This window comes from Dromiciops gliroides, chromosome 5 (assembly GCF_019393635.1).
Source record: "Dromiciops gliroides isolate mDroGli1 chromosome 5, mDroGli1.pri, whole genome shotgun sequence".
In the NCBI taxonomy this organism is placed as follows: Eukaryota; Metazoa; Chordata; class Mammalia; order Microbiotheria; family Microbiotheriidae; genus Dromiciops; species Dromiciops gliroides.
This window is the reverse complement of record NC_057865.1, coordinates 279,394,060-279,416,637: the sequence shown is the minus strand read 5'-3', so window position 1 is coordinate 279,416,637 and position 22,578 is coordinate 279,394,060. Positions and strand designations below refer to the sequence as shown.

The window sequence follows — 22,578 nt, the reverse complement described above, 5'->3', positions numbered from 1 at the left end:
GCTGTCAGAGCCCCAGAAGCCTCACTCAGGCCAAAGTTTGGAGAACCTTGCGCTGGACAATGAACTTGGAGTCAGCCGGAGCCAAGCAAACAACTTTACAGAAAGCTCCAGCCCTTGGGGGGACTTGGCCGGCTGGGCAATTAGGGATCTTTCTTTCCCCTTGTTCTTCTTCATTTCCTTTGTCATGCTACATGATTAAGCCCTGGAGTTAATGAGAAAAACATTTTTATTAACTTATGTTCAATAAGTTCCCATGAAAAAAAAAAAAAGGAAATTGGAAACTCTTTCCAAGTTGTGAAACATTAAGGAGAAGAAAAGCTTCCAGGGCTGTTCTCCACCAGGGGTTGGGCCTGGATGTGGCCTTCGCTGCAGCCCAGACTGACAAAGGGAAGCAGTGATGGTCATGGGCAGAGATGCACACATTTCCAAGGCCCTCTGAGATTGGCAAAGCCCCTTCCCTTGATCCTCGGAATAACCTCAGTGAAAGTACTACAGGTATGATTTATCTACATTTGACAGATGAGAAAATTGAGGATTAAAGAAATTGAGTGGCACGTCTGGAAGGAGACAGAGAAGAGAAAAACAGAGGCAGAGAAACAGGGACACACAGAGAGAGAAAAAAGGAGACAGAGACAGAGAGAGCTGCAGGAGAGAAAGCAAAGGCTCATCGCTCTAGAGCTTGAAGGGACCTGCATTTAGTCCAAACCTCTCATTTTACAGATGAGGAAATTAAAGTCCAAGGAAGTTAAGTAACTTGCCCAGGGTCTCAGGATCATTGTTGTTGGTTGTTGTTGTTGTTGAGTCATTCAGTAAGCTTGGACTCTCTGTGACCCAATTTGGGGTTTTCTTGGCAAAGATACTTGAGTGGTTTGCCATTTCCTTCTCTAGCTCATTTTGCATACGAGGAAATTGAGGCACACAGGGTGAAGTTGTAGCAGGACACGGGACCCCAAGAAACATAGAGACCCTAACCCTTAAGGAATCCTTAAACTTTGTGTTGGGGGCCGGGGGTGGGGGGGGACAATGAGGGCTTGCCCAGGGTCACACAGCTAGTAAGTGGCAAGTGTCTGAGGCTGGATTTGAACTCAGGTCCTCCTGACTCCAGGATCAGGCCTTTATCCACTATAGTGCCACCTAGCTGCCCCTGGAATCCTTAAACTTTAGACATTGAAACCAAAGAATGCCGAAGTGAAAAACAGCTCTGCCTCCCACCTCAGGAATGTGGTATAGCCAGAGCATATCCTGGTACATTCAGAGACAGTTCCATCTATGACATAAACACCAATAAACATACCAAGGTCTTCAAGGAACAAAGATGATATACAAGTTCCATACATTTGAGATATCAACTCCTTGCCTAACAGCAGGATGTATGCTGTATATCATACTGATAGCCCACTATTCAAACTCCAGGCACCCCCTCCACTTGTTTTGCAATCCCCTCCCCAGTTCTTTTGCAATCTCCTTACTCAACACATAGCCTTCTTTGTCTATTAACATATATAAGATCAACTCTTTCCTCACTTGAGGAGGCTGTCTCCATCTTAACTCTGCCTCCTGGCCATGTGTTCCTCTCTCCTAATAAATCTATTTTACAAAATTTGCTTTGAGTCTCTAATTCTTCGGGGGTGTTAGCCCTCTCAAACCAGTCTGGAAGTTCCTCCCATAATAAAGTGACTTGCCCAGGGTCACACAGCTAGTGAGTGTCTGAGGCCGAATTTGACTCAGGGGATGACTCTTTCTGACTCCAGGCCCTTCACTCTATATACTGTGCTCTTAGCTGCCCCCTTCAAGATCTATAGCCATGTGCTAATAGAGCATAAATTCAGACAACCAACATAAATTTATTAAGTAGGTACAATGTATCAGGAGAGAGGCAAGGTGGCATAATGGAGAGAGCCAACCTTGAATCTAGGAACCTACCTTGGGTTAAGCACTTGATCTTTCTGTACTAGAGGCTTATAGGTTTCAGAGAAAATGCTAGCTTGCCCTGGTTTGTTTTTCGTTTTTCAGTGAGGCAATTGGGGTTAAGTGACTTGCCCAGGGTCACAGCAGCTAGTAAGTGTTAAGTGTCTGAGACTGGATTTGAACTCAGGTCCTCCTGACTCCAGGACCAGTGCTCTATCCACTGAGCCACCTAGCTGCCCCTAGCTTGCCCTGTTAAAAGAAGTTTCTTCACTGGGCAGTTCCCTATGTTAAATGTGAAAAAATAATGAGATTTGGCGGATGCCCAGGTGCCCCACCTGAAGATTGATTTGGAATTGATTGAATTGGGTGAGCCTGACTGATTGACTGAGAACCTACTTAAGGTTGATTAAATCAAGACCACACCTGGCCAGCCCTGAGTGGGGTGTTGTTCTCAGAGGCTGTGGACTAAGACTTCAACAGGAGACCACCCTCAACCAATCAGCTTGAAGGACAGCCCCAGTTGGTGTGGGGGGACAGGAAGTAGGAAGGAAGGCTGGCTCTGGAACCTCGGGTTGGTGGCTGAGGGAAGAAGAAGAAGAAGGAGTCGATTCTGAACCCTAGGGTAGATAGGTTTTGGCTATCTTTCTGAACTCCATGTGATATATCTTTACTAACTACTTTAATAAGTGCTTAAGGCCCAAACACTGTTGCTGAAGTTTCTAATTTATAAGTAAATCTTAGATAGTTTCACACACACACACACACACACACACACACTTGGGGGAGGGGGGTAGGTAAGGACACACACATTAGATTTTTACTCATCACATAATGAAATCATAGGTTAGGTCACTAACCCCTATCCCTCTAGGCCAGGAATGACCCTAGGCACTGGCAACCCAGACACAAAAGTATCTCTGCCCCTGAGGTGCTTCCATTCCATCAAGGGGGAATCATAGATTTAGTAATGGAAAGGATTTGGGGTTATCTAGTCATATAATCGAAGATAATAAGGCACCAACCTAACTTTCTAGCCTTATTCTCATCTACCTTTCTTTCAAATTCCAGCTGATTCACTCTTCTCTAAACTCACTTTTCATCTCCAGGCTTTTGCTCATGTCATTCCCAATGCTCAAAATGTTCTTCCCCAATACCTTGAAATGGAGTAGAACATAGAAGATAGGGTACTAGAAGACCTAGGTTCAAATCTTGCCATAGACACTAGTGACCCTAGGCAAATCACTTAACCTCTTTGATCCTCAGTTTCTGCACCTGTAAAATGAAGGATTTTGATTCAATGAACTCTAAGGTTCCATATACCTCTAAATAGATGACCCTGTAGGGGCAGCTAGGTGACACAGTGGATAGAGCACTGGCCCTGGAGTCAGGAGTACCTGAGTTCAAATCTTGCCCCAGACACTTAACACTTACTAGCTATGTGACCCTGGGCAAGTCACTTAACCCCAATTTCCTCACTAAAAAAAAATAGATGATCCTGTGATATTGCTGTGTAACCTTGGGTAAGTCACTTGAACTCTATAGGTTTGAGTTTGTTTACCTGTAAATCTAGGTGGCTGGACTAAGTGACCTCTAAGGCCCCTTCAAGTCCCAAATCTAGAAATCTCTGACCCAGCTGTGACAGCTAAACTTCTAAACATCTTTCTGAGAGGAATGATTATTAATAACCAATAATTTGGGGAGGGGGAAATTCAAAGTCCTTTAAAAGGTAAGTCTCAGGAGGCTAGGTGGCGCAGTGGATAGAGCACAGGTCCTGGAGTCAGGAGGACCTGAGTTCAAATCCGACCTCAGACACTTAACACTTAATAAATGCTCGTTGGTGCAGAAATGGAACTGAATCCGGACCCAGATTACTTAAGCTTAAATTCAAGTTTTGAACTTTCTAGACATTATTAGGAACTTGGGCTTGATCATCCCCAAGACAGACTGAGTTTATTTTATGTTGGGACTGAATTTGTGATCTGACTTGTATAGGGAACTCCCAGATGAGGAAATTTCCCCCCAGGAATATATATCACCACCTCCACTTTATAGTTGAGGGAACTGAAGCAGACACAATTGCTAGACACACTTTAAGGTTTGCGAATTACCTTATACATTCTTTCATTTGAACCTCACAACTTCTATAAATGAGGAGGTATGATGATCCCCATTTAACATATGAAGAAGCTACAGCAAAGAAAGGTTAACTGCCTTGCCCGGGGTCACACAGCTAGCAAGTATCTGAGGTAAGATTTGAACTCAAGTCTTCCTGACTCCAAGTCTGACATTCTATCTAATGCACCACCTACATGCCTGTAGTGGAATCCATATCAGGAACTAAGGGTCCGGCTCAGAAGGGTAGCTATAAGCTCAACCAGAGGAGACTCTAGGGTCACTCACTGGTGGCCCTGGCATTGCTTAACCTCTCCCAGAAAATCTTCCAGAAAGGCTTTGAAAGTGTGACCCTTGGCATTGCTAGATCTCAGGGTGTCTTCAGATTGTCATGGGGCGCAGAGCACCCCAGAATTTCTCTGGGGCACACCGAGGAATCTTCTCCTTGAGAAACTAAACCAGAGAACAGATAGCGCCTAGAGAGATAAACTGAACCAAACCGGACTGAGCTAGCTTCGGATTCCTACCCTTCATTCTGGTCTCCCTTACTCTGGAGAGATAAGTTTGGGTGTGGCTTCGGCCTTTGTGTTCTGAAGAGGGATCCGTAGCCACCCCTCACCCAATTCCTTTAGTCACTACCAGTGGGGGATGGTCCTCCACTGCTCACCCAATTCCCCCAGCTACCACCAGTGGGGGATGGTCCTCTCTCACTAAAGGAACTTTTCACGGGCAGATGGTCCACCCCCATCAGTCCTCTATAAAAGTACCTTCCGGTCTCCTGTTCGAGGAGATTTGGTACCTCTGAGCCATGTGCTTTATGCCAAATCTCCCCATGAAAAGTCTAAGGATTTCTTTCATGGTTTCCCTCCCCCCCCCCTTCCCTTCCCTTGGCCCTAAATAAACTATCACCTTGTTCTAACTACGTTTTGTGTGCAAGAGGGTGTAATTCTTTAAAGAGGAATTCCCAAGAACCCCAACCCATACCCCATTTTCCCACTATATCAAGATCATAGCGGATCCCTCCAGGTCCAAGGGAATCTGATCCCCAAGAGGCCTGGTCCCCAATAAGAACATTCCCTAGAGTGGAGTTCAGGATGTAGTCATCATGTATGGTGGCCTCTGCCCAACCTCCTGTCCATTCCCTGTCCCCCACCAAACCCAACTGGGGAAACAGGCCCTTGCAAAAAAAAAAAAAAAAAAGAGGGTCCGTTTTGTTTCCTTTTTCTAGCAAGGGTGACCCCCCTGTTCTTAGGAGTCCTGTTTATGCTCTGACCTTACCTCTACCATCTCATCTTGGGACAAAAGTTGCCCAGAATTCCCTGGAAAGAAAGTTTGTATTTAATCATTGTACTATTTCCTTTCTTTCCCCAAAAAAGAAAAAAAAATCATTTCCTGGCCTTCCCAATGTCATCCCAACATCTCCTAGAACACAACTAACATTTTTTTTCTTTCAAAAACACAGCACAGCCTGTGCAAAAATCAAGTTTTCAATGGGCTCAGTTACACTTTAATTGAGATAAATAGACCTGTCACTACCACGCTGCCCTCCGTCCAAAACTGACACACTACACAGCTCCCAATCATTAATGATTCACAGATAATCCCTTCCTATTAGTGACAGCTGGCTGGGCCTTGTACTTCCTCTGTAAACAGGGCGGGGCTTGCACTATACCTTGAAGGCAAAGGAAATTGGCCGTCAAGCTAGCAAATCTCAGTGTAAGAAAATGGACTGGAGTGACCTCCCGAGGTTCCCTTCAAGCTCCCCGAGTTCTGTGGTTATATAAGACAGCCTTCTGGAAGTCACCTCAGTTCAAGGCAAGAGTTTGCTGGAAGAAAAAGCATTTCTCCCCATTGGAGTAGTTCTAAGTTATGGTAGGAGGAAGGGGTCATTTTGCCAAGTCTTTAATCACAAAAGAACCAGATCAAAAACCCTAATGAAATGCAGAGGGTGGGGAACTAAGGGTGCAGAACATTGCATATATTGGAAGACTCAGATCAAAGGATGGAAAAGCCAAAGGTCTAGAGATGGAAAGGACCTTGGAGCTTTTAGTTGCAAGAATCTTAACTTTTAAGCTATTTGTTGTTTATTATCATAGAATCATAGATGGAGGATTGGAAGGAATCCCATGGGCCATCTTTTCCAATCCCCTTATTTGATAGTTGAGGAACCTGAGGCTCAGAGGAAGAAAATGGTCACATGGGTAGGATTATAGGCTCATAGATGAAGAACTGGAAAGGACATTAGAAGTCCAATCCCTTTGTTTTACGATTGAATATGCCGAATATAGAGAGGGTAGGTGACTTCCCCAAGGTGACATAGGTAGCAAGTGGCAGAGCCACGATGCAATAATTAGTTTTCATAAAAGTTGCTTTTTCTCTCCCTTCTCTTCCCCCGAGAGAAATAATTATTAATAACCAGTGATTTGAGGAGATGCAGAGTTTTCCCCCCTTTTTGTAAAGTGTCTGAAGGTTGAGCTAACCTTCTTCTCTATCTAGATCCCACCCAGGTGGGGCCACCATTGTGTTCTGCTCAGACTTGGGTGGGACATACATAATTTGAATACATTGCCCAAGGCTAGGGGAATTTAAGAATTAAATGACATAATCAAAGTTCAGGTTTAGCCCTTTATTGGAATATTCATTCTTTCATTAATTATTCACCCATCAGAATTTATTGCCATCATTTTGAACACTCTTCTTACAAAAAAAAAACATATAAGCCTTGAGCTTCCATCATGATTGTCTTTGGTCTTAGAGACAGACAGCCAAATGACCAACCTTTTATTAAAATGCTGGTATTATTAATATTATTAAATTACCCAGGAATTATGTCTTTTGAAACTTTTTAAAAGCCACATGCCCCCTTTTCTTTTTAAATTTCGGTTTGAAGAGACAGCTTACTGAGTAGGAGAGTAGGAAGAGTATTTAGAAATAAATAACAGTGATGTAAAAATCAAAGATGGCAATAAAAAAATTTAAGTGAAAAGAGGCTACTTGGGTAATGTTTATAGAAAATCATGGAATCTCAAAGCTGGAGGAAACTCAGAAGTCATTTAATCCAAACTATAATGAAATAAGAAACCCCTCTGCATCATCCCTGACAAATGGTCTTTCAACTTATGCTTGCAAATAGGTGATGGGAAGCTCATTACTTTCCCAGACAACCCCTCTCCAAGGCAGTCCATTTCTCATTTGAACGTCTCTAATTCTTAGAAAATTGTTCCTTAAATCAAGGTGCATGGCACCTTCTACCCATTGCTCCTAGTCTGGTCCTTAAAGACAAAAGAGAACAGGAGTCCAACTGACAGCCCTTCAAACAGCTGAAGAACTGGGCAAGGTGGTGCCTGTCTCTGATCCCAGCTACCAAGGGGGTTGAGGCTGGTGGGTCTCTTGGGTGTAGGAGTTCTCAGCTGCAGAAACAGAGCAGGTCAAAGCGATCATACCAATCAGTTAAAGTGTGAAGGGACCTACACTTCTAGCTCAGGCAAGATGGGAGATTCATTCTTTAAAAAAAAAATTCTTTTTTTTTAATCAAATACTTAAAAAGAGCTATGGTATGAACCATGCTCCCACCCCCATCTTCTCTTACTCAGGCTAAACCTCTTCTCACTCTTTCAACCAATCCTTGTATGGCATGATTAGCAGCATGGTCCTGGTTGCCCTTTTCTGGTTGTGCTCCAGCTGGCTAATGTCTTTCTTAAAATGTGACACCAACAACTCTCTACAATCTTCCATACATGGCCTGACCAGGACAAAGTCCAGCAAGATGATCATCTCCCCTGTTCTGGACACTATGGTCCTGGTTGTTAACAGAGCCAGACACTGCATGAACTTTTTTTGGTCTTTATTTATTATTATTTTTTAATGAACAAAAATTTATTTTCTCTCTCTTCCACCTTCCCTCACCTTTGGAGGGGCGAAAAGGGAAAGAAAAGAAAAATAAGCAACCTTGTAACAAACATGCCCAGTCAAGCAAAACAAACTTCTACATTGGCCAAGCCCAATGCATGTGTGCTCTCCCTCCCTCCCTCTCCCTCCCTCCCTCTCCCTCTCTCCCTCTCTCTCTCTCCCTCTCTCTCTCTCCCTCTCTCCCTCTCTCCCTCTCCCCCTCTCTCTCTCTCCCTCTCTCTCTCTCTCTCTCTCTCTCTCTCTCTCCCTCTCTCCCTCTCTCCCTCTCCCCCTCTCTCTCTCCCTCTCTCTCTCTCTCTCTCCCTCTCTCTCTCCCTCTCTCTCTCCCTCTCCCTCTCTCTCTCTCTCCCTCTCTCTCTCCTTCTCTCTCTCTCTCCCTCTCTCTCTCTGTCTCTCTCTCTCTCTGTGTCTCTCCATATATATGTGTGTGTATGTATGTATATGTTTATCTAGATATGTGTATACATATTGATGACATATGTGTCAAGGCTTATTTATACAATAACAACAGCACTGAAAAAACAGTTTTGAAAGATTTAAAGGATTCTGTTCAATGCAAGGACCGACTTCATTTCTAGAGATCTCATGATAAAGCATGCTACTTATTTCCTGACAGAGTGGTGATGGATTCAAGGTGCATGGACTTTATTTGACAACCATGACATGGCTGTCTGCAAATGTATAGAAATGCCCAGCTATTTTTATGAGTTGTCTATTCGCTTCTCTCACATGCTATGCTTCAAGAATTTTTTTTTTTAATCTCAAGGAAGATTTTACATTTATACTTTGGCAGCTAGCTAATACAGTGAAAAGAGCACTGGACTTGTAGTCAGAAAGACTTGAGTTCAGTTTTAGCCTCCACTTAAACAGCGTGATCCTAGGCAAGCCATTTAACTTCTGTGTGTCTCAGTTTCCTCATCAACAAAATGGGGACAATAATAACATCTACCTTCCAGGATTGTTGTGAGGCTTAAATGTTATGACACTTGGAATGTGCTTTCTAAACTTTAAAGCTCTATATAAAGGCTAGCTATTATTATTATCATCATTACTATCATTATTATTATACTACCTACTAAATGTCATCACTCTATCAGATTTGCAAATGGTAGCTACTTTGATGGACCACAGAACCAGAATACAAAAACATCTTTGAAAGGCTAAAAGGAATCTGTCATCCAACTGACGCATTAGGAAGACCATTTTAGCCACTATGTAAAGGTTAAGCTGGATAAATGAGACACTGAAGGTAGTGAGATCAGTTAGGAAACTTTTGTAATAGTCCAAGGAAGAAGTAATGACTCAATTCAATTTAACATGTATTTATTAAATGCCTACAATGTGCCAGGCAGAGTGCCAAGTGCTAGAATATCAAAGGCAAAAATGAAAAATAGCCCCTGCCCTCAAGAAGCTTACATGGGGGGAAGGGGACAACATATACATAAAAAATTTTAAATATGTATAGGATGTCCCAAAAGGCTTAGTGCAGTTGACTTTTGGGACACCCTGTACAAAGTAATTTTCAGAGATAGGATAACTAGCAACTGGCAGGGAATCAAGATAGGCTTCTTGTAGGAAATGGTTCTTGAGCTTTGAAGGAAGCTACAGATTCTTTCAGTCAATCATCAACAGGGCCCTTTACACGTGGCACGAATGACCACTCCTTGAAACATGTACAGGTCTTTCCTGGCTGGTTTCATTCCTTAGAGTAGATGTAGTTATTCCCTGATTCCAGTTCAACACATGGAACTTTGGGAATTGGTTTCTTTCCATAATGATTCAGGGGTTGGTACCATATAATGTTTAAAAAGTTTTTTAATTGGCTCTGGAGTCAGGAGAATTCATGACTCAGGGGTGACTGATCAGGAACTAACGCTTCATAAGAAAAGTTTAACCTTTTGATCTTTCACTCTCTCTTTCTTGGTGGCTGTGAATAGGCAGGATGCTTTTGAGCTTCCGTGAGTGAGATGAAGGGCCACTGTCCCTTCTCCCATCTAGCCACTGTGTGTTTGTGAGCATGTGCCACCTCTCTTTATTTTGTATATTCTTTCCTTATCTCAGGCAAAATGAGGGTTTTGAGTTCTCAAGTAATAATGTGAGTTGAGGGGGTCCTGAGAGCCTAACCAAGGCACTACTCACAACTACAGTTGGTAGCAGAATCTATTTGAAACAGGAACAACGGCCACAGCAAATTTGAGATGTGCATGCCCAGACAGCAAGCTTATGAGTATTGTAGGATCTGAAAAGACTGCAAGGCAGCCGCTAAGTGGCCTACAGGAGAAGCAGCCAGTCCCAGACAGGAACCAGTGCAGTTGTATATTCCCCTTTCCTGTTGCCTGAGTAGAAACTGGGGAAAGAATACCAGCAGCTGTGGAACAGCCTGGCCCAGTAGTAGATCAGCCTAGCAGAGTGCTACAGGTAAAGGGAAGTTCATGAGGATTCCACAAAGGTGGAAAAGGAATTCCAGGGCCAAGAGTCAGGAAGTACTCCTAGGCCAAGTACCTTGTGTGTACAGGAAGAGAGTGATTCTTCAGTTTGGAAAATGTTACGTACCAATTGTTCTTGCTACTACTCCTTTTTGATAAATACCTTTTCTAAAAGATAATAAACCAGTTGGTTGGCTAATAGCCCCACTAGTAGGGGCTCAAGAATAACTGCGTTAGATGACACAAAGACTTAGAATTATCCTATAACACTAAGGAAAAAGTAGTTCAGCTGTCCTCTGGAAACCCCAACCTGTGTGTGAAAGTTAGAGCATGATTGGGGGGAATGAGCCCAAAGGGGATGCTACACACAGAATCAACAAATCTGAGAGTTGAAAGAGACCTCTACAACCATCTAGTCAAATCCATAGGTGAAAGGAAGTCCACTATAACATTATAATACATGACAGGTGGTCATCGGGGCTCTGCTTGAAGACCGCTAAAAAGGAGGTGTCTCTTGAGACACCTGATTTTACTCTGGTACAACCTCAATTGTTGGATAGTTGGTTTATTTTTTTCCTGATATCAAACTTAAAATGACCTAATTGCATCTTCAACTCATTGCTCCTTCTTTTTTTTCTTTTTGCCTTTGGAGCCAAAAAAGCAACTTTAATCCTTGCTCCATGTGACAGCCCTTCAAATACTTGAAGAGCGTTCTCATCTCCAACCTTCTCCCTAGTCTTCTCTTCTGGCTAAACAAGCCTAGGCCCATTGATTAAAAGAGTGACAATAAAATGGACAGAGCAAAGACTGAGAGTCTAGGAAAGGCTAGTGATGGACACAGTAAGTATCTGAGACAGAATTTAAACTCATCTTCCTAACTCCAGGTTCAGTGCTATATCCAGGATATTACGCTATTTCTTATGCCATCTCTTTCCAGCTCTTCACTTATCTAAGATCATCCTAAGGAGAAAAAAAAAAGTTTCTGAATTTCCTCACATTGACAAGAATGTGACTGTCAGCAAAGAGATGCCCCCTACAAGATGAGAGAAGCAGTGCTCTTATAGAATGGTGTTGATTAGCATTTTAAACTTCATTAACATAAGAGTTTAAGCTCAAAACTTAAAGGAGACCAGTGTTATATTTGCCTCAAGGATCAATCAATCCATCAGTCAATCAGCATTTACTTAGCTCTTCTTTTTTTTTTTCTTGCAGGGCAATGAGGGTTAAGTGACTTGCCCAGGGTCACACAGCTAGTAAGTGTCAAGTGTCTGAGGCTGGATATGAACTCAGGTCCTCCTAAATCCAAGGTCAGTGTTTTATCCACTGTGCCACCTACCTGCCCTACTTAGCTCTTATTACATAGAGACAGGTACTGTGCTAAGCATTTAGATACAGATAGGCAAAAATGGATCACTTCATATAGCTGAGCAAGAAAACTTCCTACTTTGTAGCCATTACAAGCAATTATTTATTAGTAACTGAATATGGAGAGCTGTTATACTAATTAGCTATGATTAAGTTGGGGGGGGGGAACCTGCTTCTTAGGTGTGGAATAAGGGTAGGAGCCAAGTCTCTGATATCACCGCTATGGGAAGTCCCCGAAGTGAGGAAACTCTCTCTATTCATGCAAGTTGGTATCTTCTCTGCCACTCAGTCTTAAATAATTGCCTACAACACTGAATGATTAAGTGACTTGCTCAGGAACACGGTATATATCCTAGGTGGGATTTGAAGCCAGGTTTCCTTGGCTTGGAGGTCAGCTCTCCATGGATGATGCCTTCGGTTTTAAAAAGCAAACAAAACAGAGCAGGGTGGATACTGTTAAAATTCATGGTTAGAAAAACCAAAACCCTGTCGTTCGCTTTAGTCAATTTCGACAACGTCCTGCCCCATTTATTGGTTTGGTTTGGTGATTTTTTTTATAATGACAGCTGTTAGCAAGTAGGAAAATTGAGTTTCATTTCCTCTTTTCCCTCTCCAGTGTTCTGGGGAAGGTGCTAATGAGCAACAGAACACCGAAAAGCAGACGGAAGGAGGGAGGAGGAGCAAAGGTCGTGCAGAAAAATAACAGCTCCTATTGAAAGGGCATTTTGCAGTTTGTCAAGGTCCATGAACTCATCTCTGTGGGCGCTTCCTCCCCGAGAAAATCATCTGCTAAAAGTTGACGGTTCCTTTCTCGAGTTCTCATCAAGGACACCGCCACTGCCCCGTACAGCCCCCCAATCCAACTGATGCTAGTTAATCCTCCGTGGGCTGACCCGTTTGAGCCAAAGAGGGGTCAAGGCGGGGTCAAGGTTCTCCCTCTTCCCCTCCCCCCTTATTTAGTCAAATACAGCTCCAGCCAAGCAGCTGGGAAGAGGGGTCTGGTCGACACTTTCGACAGAGATTTTGTGACCTTTAAAAATAAAAGGCTTCCAAACAAATAATTGTTATTTTCTAAAAAGAAGAAAAAAAGCATCTCGGAGCTGTTGAATCCGCAGGCCCGGGGCGGGAAGAGAGAAGCAGGCTGGAGGAGGTGGGCTTGCTGTGGAATCTGCGGCGTCGGAGCCGGGGACGGCTTTACTCTGCGGCGTCGAGCGGACAGGAGCAGGATGGCAGGCGGGGCAGCCTGGGCTCTTTTTAAGTCACGGCATTTGCAGAAACTTATTTTGCTGAAGCCATCAGTGTTTGGTAATGAGAAGAACTCCATGAGCGACAGCCCTCAGAGGGGAGGAAAACGCAAGAAGTGAGGCCGAGCAAACTTGCAATTCAGAAGGCCCTGTCAGAAGATGCTACCGCGGATGAATATGAGGGCATTTATGACGAAATGCTGCGGAAGGAGGAGGAAAGTCATCCCAAACTGCTTTCAATAAAGACAAGAAAGCCTAAGTATATCCACAGCCTACTAAAAGCAGTTGAGATAAGAAAAAAGAAGCAAGAGAAAAAAAGGGAAAGGAAATTCAGAAAGAATAAGAAATGGAAAAGAGGCATTTGTGACATCTGCTTATAGAAAGTTTCAGGAGAGTGGAGGAAGCAGAAAGAGAGAGGAAGCAGCTGCCCTGGAGGCCTTTCTGGATATAACCAAGCAGAAAGAGCTCAGTAGATTTTACAGGCACCTTATACATCAAGCAGTGGAGAAGAGGAAGGGCTTAAATGCAGCCTTTGGGAAGTCAGCTCTAGGATAAAGGAGGAGAAACCATGGGGTTATTCTGGCAAATTAAATCCAGAAAACAGGTCCCAGTTGATAGAAACATACCCAGAACCAGAGTGAGGAAAATGCAGATGCAGACAGTGACCCTGATGTGGACAGCAGTGAAGAAGATGATGAAGACAAGAGTAGATGGAGCTGCAGGAGTGAAATAGGCTACCAGAGTGAAAGGAGTGAAGCTCACTCAAGCTCCTTGAGGAAAGATAGAGTGCACCATGACAAGAGCCACACCAATAACTCTAAGACAAGAGGCATCAACAAAGCCGCAATGGACAGAGGTGACTACCATCAGGGCGGCAGCTGCAAAAGGCAGGTCATGGAGCAAAACTAACATTACATTGATGGTGGTCACCAGAAAGAACATCAGAGGCCCAGGAAGGACAATAGTAAAGACTATTTCTAGAAGAGGTGGGAGCAGGAAGATTTCGAGAAGAGGAAGCCTGACCAAGAACAAAGGAGGGAAGAAAAGTGGGAGAAGCAACCCCCTCCCACCCCCAGGGAAAAGAAAGAGCCAAGCCAAGAAATAGTGAAGACCAACATGAGAAGAAGGAGAGGGAAATGAGAAGCCTCACAGAGGGAAAGAAAGACAGACATGAGAAATGCAAAGAGAGGGAGCTCAGCATCAGACCTTCAGAGAGGAGAGGAAGAGAGAGAAGGAAGTACCTCAAGTTTTGGGGCACAGGACAGACTTCATGGGGAGGAAGTTTCTAGCAGGAGGGGGACATGGAGGGGACCTCCAGACCTGAAGGACTGGGGTGGGGGTGGGGGTCAAAGCACTGGCTAGAGTGGGAAGGAGAGAAGCCACCTGAGATACCAAGCAAGTTCACAAATTGAAATAACAAAGAGGCATGTCAGCAAGAGACCAGTACCTGGCCAGGCAGATGGCTCTGTGTGGTACCAGAACTTACATTGAGAGAGAAGAGGAATGAGGGTTGCCTAGCTATGGGCCACTAAGATACGGAAAATGGCAACAGCCAAAATGACTGGAGGACAGTAGCGAGGAGTGATAATTTTGGGGGGTACGTGGTTGGGGAGTGGGGCAGCAGTTTATACATATTTTTATTTTTTTAATTTTTTTAATTTTTTTTTTTTTTTTGCGGGTCAATGGGGGTTGTGACTTGCCCAGGGTCACACAGCTTGTAAGTGTCAAGTGTCTGAGGCCGGATTTGAACTCAGGAACTCCTGAATCCAGGGCCGGTGCTTTATCCACTGTGCCACCTAGCTTCCCCTATACATGTTTTTAACACAGTTCATTTTATGTAAATAAAAATGTCCTTGATTGAAGAAAAAAAATGCTTTGTGGAGGTTCAATTCAAAGTGGTGGGGACTTCTCCTAGGTCTTTCAATGGATAGTGTTCTATTTCAAAGAGAAGATTCTGGTGGTATTCCTAGACTCAATGTGACACACACAATGTCAGCCCCCTACAGGAACATCTGAACCTCACCATATAAAGGGAATGAATTCCTATTCATTCCAGACTTGGCATAGATCATGTATGACCATGACTATAACACATCATTTCTTAATGTGCAGTTATCTTCCCTTTGATGAACCTGCATGTTCTTTTGCCTTGTTAGATAATGGAAGAATGGGGTAACAAAGTTATCTCTGTGGTTAGATATGTCAAGGAATATTCTGTGGTTTTTATTCTTTGTTTTTTTAATTAACAAGTGTATATTTTCCTTCCCCGCCCCTTTCCCTTTATTGAAAAGAAAAAACAAAACCCTTAGAACAAATATGTAGTCGAGCAAAACAATTCTGGAATTGACCACATTCAAAAATAAATCTCATTATGCTTCTTGAATCTATCACCTCTCTGTCAGAAAGTGGGTAGCATACTTTATCACTGATCCCCTGGAATTGTGGTTAGACACCGTATTGATTAGAATTCTTAAATCTTTCAAAATTGTTTTTACTGCATTTCTACTATTATAGAAATAGTTTTCCTGATTCTGCTCACTTTCTTCTGCATGAGTTAATACAAGTCTTCCCAAGGTAACTTTGTGACTCAGTGGATAGAATGCTGAACTTGGAGTTAGGAAGACCTGACACCTACTAGTTGTATGACCCTGGGGAAGTTACTTAACTTCTGTCTGCCTCAGTTTTCACAACTGCACAACAAGGATAATAATGGCAACCTCACAGCTTGTGAAGATCAAAAGAGATAATTGTAAAGCACTTAGCACAGTGCCTGGCATTTAGTAGCAACTCAATTCCTTCCTTCCCAGATTTCTCTGAAATAACCTTCATTTCTTACAGCACAATAATATTCCATTACATTAAGTTACCATATAATTGGTTCATCCACTCCCCAGTTTATGGACACCCCCTTAGTTTCCAATTCTTTGCCATGAAAGAGCTGTAATCAAAATTTTTACACGAAGGTGTTTTTTTTTCTTTCTCTTTTATTTTAATCTGTGGGGTATAAGCCTAGTCATGCTATCAATGGGAAAACATGTATACAGTTTAGTAACCTGCAGGGCATAGTTCCAAATTGCTTTCCAGAATGGCAGGACAGAAGCTTGCATGTTCTTAACATTTTCATGGTTGGAAAAAACCTTTAAAGCTACATTCATCACAGCATGTATTACAGAATAAAAGATCTGTACACCTTTTCAAATAATTACCAGTGTGAAGATATGGTGAGCTATGGAAAAACAGAGCAGCTAGGTGGTGCAGTGGATAAAGCACTGGGCTTAGAATGAAGAAAACTCTTCTTCATGAGGTCAAAATCCAGCCTCAGACACTAGCTGTGTGACCCTGGGCAAGTCACTTCACCCTGTTTGCCTCAGCTTCTCATCTGTAAAATAAGCTGGAGAAGGAAATGGCAAACCACTCCCATATCCTTGCCAAAAGAAATCCCTAAATGGGGTCTCAGAGTCAGACACAACTGAAACAAATGAACAACATAGAAAAACATCTTCAAAACCCTTCTTGGGTTTTCATCAAGGATACCTTCAAGATATGTAAATCATTGTCAGAAAGGGAGGAAGGAAGGAAAGAAGCATTTATTAAGTTCCTACTATGTGCCAAGCACTGTGCTAAGCACTTTACAAATATCTTATTTGACTTATAGAGATGATAAAGTAGGTATATGTGTCAGTAGTTATTGATATCTCTTCAGTCGCCATTTAAAAAAAATAATACCCACTGTTATCTTTTCTGTTCTTTGAAATTTTTCTGTCTTTTTGAGGTATCTTGAAAATGAATTCCTATTTTAAAATTTTCTCCAGTACAGAGTGTTTTTGGTCAAGACCAGACAAATACATTTTAATGCATTTGCAACACCATGTAAATCTTAAAGTACTACATCAATCTCAGCTATTATCATTATTTCCAAATTCATGTTTTTGAGTGCCATTTTTCCTTTTCTTTTACAGCATATCAGATAGTCATTGCAAATATGATAATTCTATTATTATTTAAAACCAGAGAGTTTCTACCAAGATTACTGTAAATTTATCTCATCTCATGTCTGCTATTATCCTGTTCCCTGTTTCCTCTATGAAATGGCTCAGGGCAATCTGACTTGGGTCACGTACCAAGATTTCTGAAGACTTGTTTTCCCACCTACTTTGAGACAATATTGTTAGTAACCAGCTATCATCTTTCTCTATAATATTATGGCATTTAGCATTTTCTTATCTTTTCATAATTTGGCATTTTATCTCATCATACTGTTTGACCCAGAGACTACTAGTTATATAAATTAGATGGATGGATAGATAAACAGATAGGCAGACAGACATATAACTCAAGGAGGTTAAAGAGAAAGAGAAAGGTTCCATAGATACCAAAATATTTATTTATAGCAGTAACTTTGGTAGTAAGAAAGAACTAGAAATAAATTAGATGCTCATCAATCAGGAAATAAATGAACATATTGTGGGGCACGAATGTATTGAATTATTACTGTGAAATAGTAATGAAGATACAAAGAAGTTTGGGAAGACTTATATGAACGGATGCAGTGAAATAAGTAGAATTAAGAAAACAATAAAGTGATTACATCAATGTTGATGGAAATAGCAGTAACAAACTTGACTGACCAACCTTGGCCCTGAATTAAAGATATGGAAATGTATCTTCATTCCTTATGTACTACTACTACTACTACTACTACTACTACTACTACTAATAATAATAATAATAATAATAATAATAATAGCTAACTTTATATAGCATTTTTTTTAAGAGAGGGGGATTATTTTGGGTTTTTTTATTTATTTTTTTTGCAGGGCAATGGGGGTTAAGTGACTTGCCCAGGGTCACACAGCTAGTAAGTATCAAGTGCCTAAGGCTGGATTTGAACTCAGGTACTCCTGAATCCAGGGCCGGCGCTTTATCCACTGCACCACTTAGCTGCCCCTTTATATAGCATTTTTAAGGTTTTCAAAGTATGTCAGTTATTTTATCCTCATAACCCTATGAGGTACGTGCTATAATTATTCCCACTTTACAGATGAGGACACTGAGGTAAAAGACTAAGTGACTTTCTTAGGGTGGTATAGATAGTGTGTGAGGCCAAATCTGGACTTGAGCCTTCTTGACTCCAAGTCCAGGGCTCTATCTGCAGTACCTATTTGTAGCTGCCTCTATTTGTAGATGTGGGTGACTATGTGTAGTCCATTTAATATAGCATCACACTTGGTTGATGTATTCGTTAGTTTTGCTGAACTGACTTTTTTTTCTTTTTTGTTTTAAAGGATGGCTTTCTATGTAGGTGAGAGTGGGAATAAAATGGAAAATGAAGGTGATGGAGGGGAAAGGTATCAGTGAAAAATATTAATTTGTTAGACTAGATACCAACAGTTAATGTTCATAATCTAAACTCTGGGTGATTATTAATACCCTCTGTCCCTTCTGTACCACTCTGCTGCCAGCACTTCAGAAGAAGATGGAGGCAATGGGGACCAAGGACTGCTTTGTATTTTTATGTGTTTAGTTGGCTGTCATGGCCAAATTGGCCATCCTCCTGGTGATGAGCCTCTCCTTGTGAGAAAACGTCCTCACACAGTAGAAGCAGCCTTGTATTAAGACCGTTCTCTTCAACAAGCATCCTACTTTGACCCCACATGCTAGCATGGAAGCAATTCTAGTTTCTCAAAACTATGCTACTGGAGAACACAGTAAGGTCACAAAGGATGATGGGATTAGAGATTTGGAGCTGGATGGAATTGCAGAGGTCATCTAGTCCAAGATCCTCATTTTACAGATGAGGAAACTGAAGTCCAAAGATATATATGACCCAAGGATAATAAGTAGGAAAACTTAATTCCTCTGGTTTCTGTGCTAACAACCTGGAAAGACAGAGTATATTTCCTATAATAGAGATACATAGTTCGGGTCTTATTATAACCATCTTGATGATAAAGAAACTGAGGCTCAAAGAGGTCATGATTTACTTTGAGTCACACAACTAATAAGAGGTGAAGCCAGAAAAAAATGTGCCCAGGTATTTGGACAACATGCTTTCCACTGCATCACTCTCTCTCATTGTATAACATCAATGAATGATAACACCAGAATTAAGCCAAGTGGGTTAAAAACAACCAAAAAAAAGAAGAAGAAGAAGAACCATGCCTCTGCTAGATTGTAAATAACAGGCAGGTCAAGATAAAGGTTCACTAAAGAAGAGCACATTTTTTTTTTTGTGGCCATGCTGCCTCGCTAAGGTCAGCCAAGAGGAAGGAATCCATCAATCATTCAGACAGGCTTCAAACAGCCATGGGAGGGCAGCGGGAAGGGGTCATGGCCATTTAGACAGAAAGGTCTTTCCTACAATGGCAAAGTAAATACTGTTAACTGTAGCCAGTTCTTTACCATTGCTATGCCTTTGAATTCTATCCTCTAATTTTTTTCAAAGGGGGAATTTAGGTAGGATGTTTTGAGAGGAAGAATAACAATGATGTATGACATTAAGATATACTTTTCTAGACATTAGCTCCCTTGATCTTCACAAATAACTCTGCGTATATATTCTTATCTGAGCATTACAGGTGGAAAAATTGAGGCTCAGAGATTAAGTGACTTACCTACGATCACAGAGCTAATAAGCATCAATGGTAGGATTCTAACTTGGCTTTCTTTTACTCCAAAGTCAGCCTCTTACCCATCTCATCAGTCTATTTAGGAGAGCAAAACAAACATTGGATTTGAAGTAAAAAAAAAAAACAAACCAACCTGTGTTTGAAACTTGCCTCTAATCCCTTATAACTGTTTGATCAAGGGGCAGCAAATCAACCACTATGAGCCTAGGCTTCTCATCTGTAAAATGGGCAGAATAATGTCTGTAGCACCTACCTTACTGTTGTTGTGAGGCTGAAATGAGATCACATTTGCAAAAATGTCTTGAAAATTCTAGAGCGCTATGTAAATGTCACACACACATACACATGTATATGCCAATTATTATTTTCTCAGTGGGATTTTAAAAGAAAAGCCCTGGGACAACTCGCTATACTGCCATTTTCTTTTTCTATTTATTGTTCCGTGAACTGCTATACAGATGGGTAAAACAATTGCTTCTATTTTAATAAAAATATTAGGAGGTAACCTCATTGTTGTCCTACATATGGCTTCGAAAGGAAGACCTGGCAAGCCATTCCAAGAAGGTTGCTGCTGTGATATAATGGAATATGTTCTAGTAAGAGTCAGAAGAAAACCAGAATTTCACTCTCTCACCTTGCTAGGTGTGACCTTGGGTAAGTCATTTCACCTCCTCTGTTGTCTCAGTTTACTCAACTGTAAAATAAAACTAATGATATCTCACAGGATGGTTGTAAGGATCAAAAAAGATAGTGGATGCGGAAGGACCTTCCCAACCATAAAGTATAATATCAATGCTAGCTTACTTTTCACCTCTGTTGACTAGACTATGAGCTTCTTAAGATGAGGGATCATTTTTACTTTTGCCTTTGTATCCCCCTGAACCAAGAACAGTGTCTGAAACATAGTAGCCACTTAATAAATGCCTATTGATGGATGGGTGGACAGATGGAATACTGGATAAATGGATGGAATGATGTAAAATAATCCTCCTTAGGCTCACTAAAAGCAATTCCATTGGCAGATGGGAGAGAAGGAATAATAGGCACCTCATTTTTATTTCCACCTTATTTTGTTCTCCTTATTAGGTATATATTAGCAAATGTTTCAATTCCATGCAACCGGAATATTATGAATATTTACTGTGTTCTTTAACCACAACAAAACAATCAAAATTTAGTGCCTTGAAAGTATAATGGCCAAGCTTGGCCCCAAAAAAGGGTGTGAGAAGAATGCTTCCTAAGCTTCTTTGCAAAAGCGGGGAACTATAGGTATGGAACATTGCATATAATATCAGACTTTTTCCAATATGCTGGTTAGTTTTATTAAACTGTTTTGTTGTGGTTATTCTCTGGGATAGGGAAAGGATAGAGACACTGTTGAATGTAGTTGATGGAAAATTAAAGGTATTGATTAAATGTTTTTCCAATAGAGTAGGTACACAATACACAATGGTAAATAACCATAGTAATCTACTGTTTGATAAACCAAAAGATCTAAGTTTTTAGGGCAAGAACTAACCATGACAAAAATTGCTAGGAAAACTACAAAGTAGTTGGCAGAAACTAGACACAGACCAACATCTCACGCCATATACCCAAGATAAAGTCAAAATGGCTACATGATTTAGGCTTCAAGAGTGATGTCATAAGCAAATTAAGGGAGGGTGGACAATTTTACCTGTCAGATCTATAGATAAAGGAAGAGTTTAAGACTAAACCAGAGACAGAAAGGTTCATAGGAAGTATAATTAATAATTTTGATTATATAAAATTAATTTTTGCACAAACAAAACTAATATAGCCAAAATTAGAAAGAAAGCTGGAAACAGGAGTGGGGTGGGGGATAATTTACAGGAAATTTCTCTGATAAAGGCCTCTTTTTTCAACTATATAGGGAATTAAGACAAATTTACAAAAATAAGAGCCATCCTCCAGTTGATAAATGGTGAAAGGATATGAACAGGTAGTTTTCAGAAGAAGAAACAAAGTTATCTATAGTCATTTGAAAAAATGCTCTAAATCACTATTGATTAGAGAAATGCACATTAAAACAACTCTGATGTACTACCTCACAACTATCAGGTTGGCTAACATGACAACAAAGGAAAATGACAGATGCTGGGATGAATGTGGGAAAATAGGGATACTAATTCACTATTGGTGGACTTATGAACTGATCTAATCATTCTGGAGAAAAATTTAGAACTATGCCCAAAGGGTTATAAAACTACTCATTATAATGCACTGCTCATTTTGGATCCCAAGGAGATCAAAGGAAAAGGAAAAGGACCTTTGTACAAAAATATTTATAGCTGTTCTTTTTGTGGTAGCAAAGAATTGGACATTGAGGGCATACCTATCAACTGGGGAATGGCTGAACAAGTTGTGTTATATGATTGTGATGGAATACTGTTGTTTTATAAGAAATGATAAGTGGGATTATTTCAGAAAAACCTGTAAAAACATATATGAATTGATGCAAAGTTAAGTGAGCAGAACCAGGAGAACACTGTACATAGTAACAGCAGTTTTGTAATGTTGATCAACTGTGAAAGACTTAGCTACTCTGATCAAAACAATGATCTAAGACAATTCCAAAGAATTTCTGATGAAAAATGCTAGTCACACCAGAGGGAGAACTGATGAACTGAGTCCAAATTGAAGTATAATTTTTCACTTTATTTTTCTTCCTTCTTTTTGGTAACATGACTGATATGGAAATATATTTTGTATGATTTCACACATTTAATTGATATATTGTTGCCTTCTCAATAGGAAGGGAAGGGGATGGAGGGAAGGAGAGAATTTGGAACTCAATTTTTAAAAAATGAATGTTAGGGGGCAGCTAGATGGCACAGTGGATAGAGCACCAGCCTTGGAGTTAGGAGTACCTGAGTTCAAATCCGGCCTCAGACACTTAACACTTACTAGCTGTGTGACCCTGAGCAAGTCACTTAACCCCAATTGCCTCACTAAAAAACAAAA

General features: G+C 41.2%; 2 pseudogenes; both read left to right on the top strand.

The window, feature by feature from the left end:
• The first annotated feature begins 413 nt into the window (after positions 1-413).
• LOC122729048 lies at positions 414-14,049 on the top strand (annotated as a pseudogene).
• LOC122729047 lies at positions 13,880-14,616 on the top strand (annotated as a pseudogene).
• Positions 14,617-22,578: the final 7,962 nt, after the last annotated feature.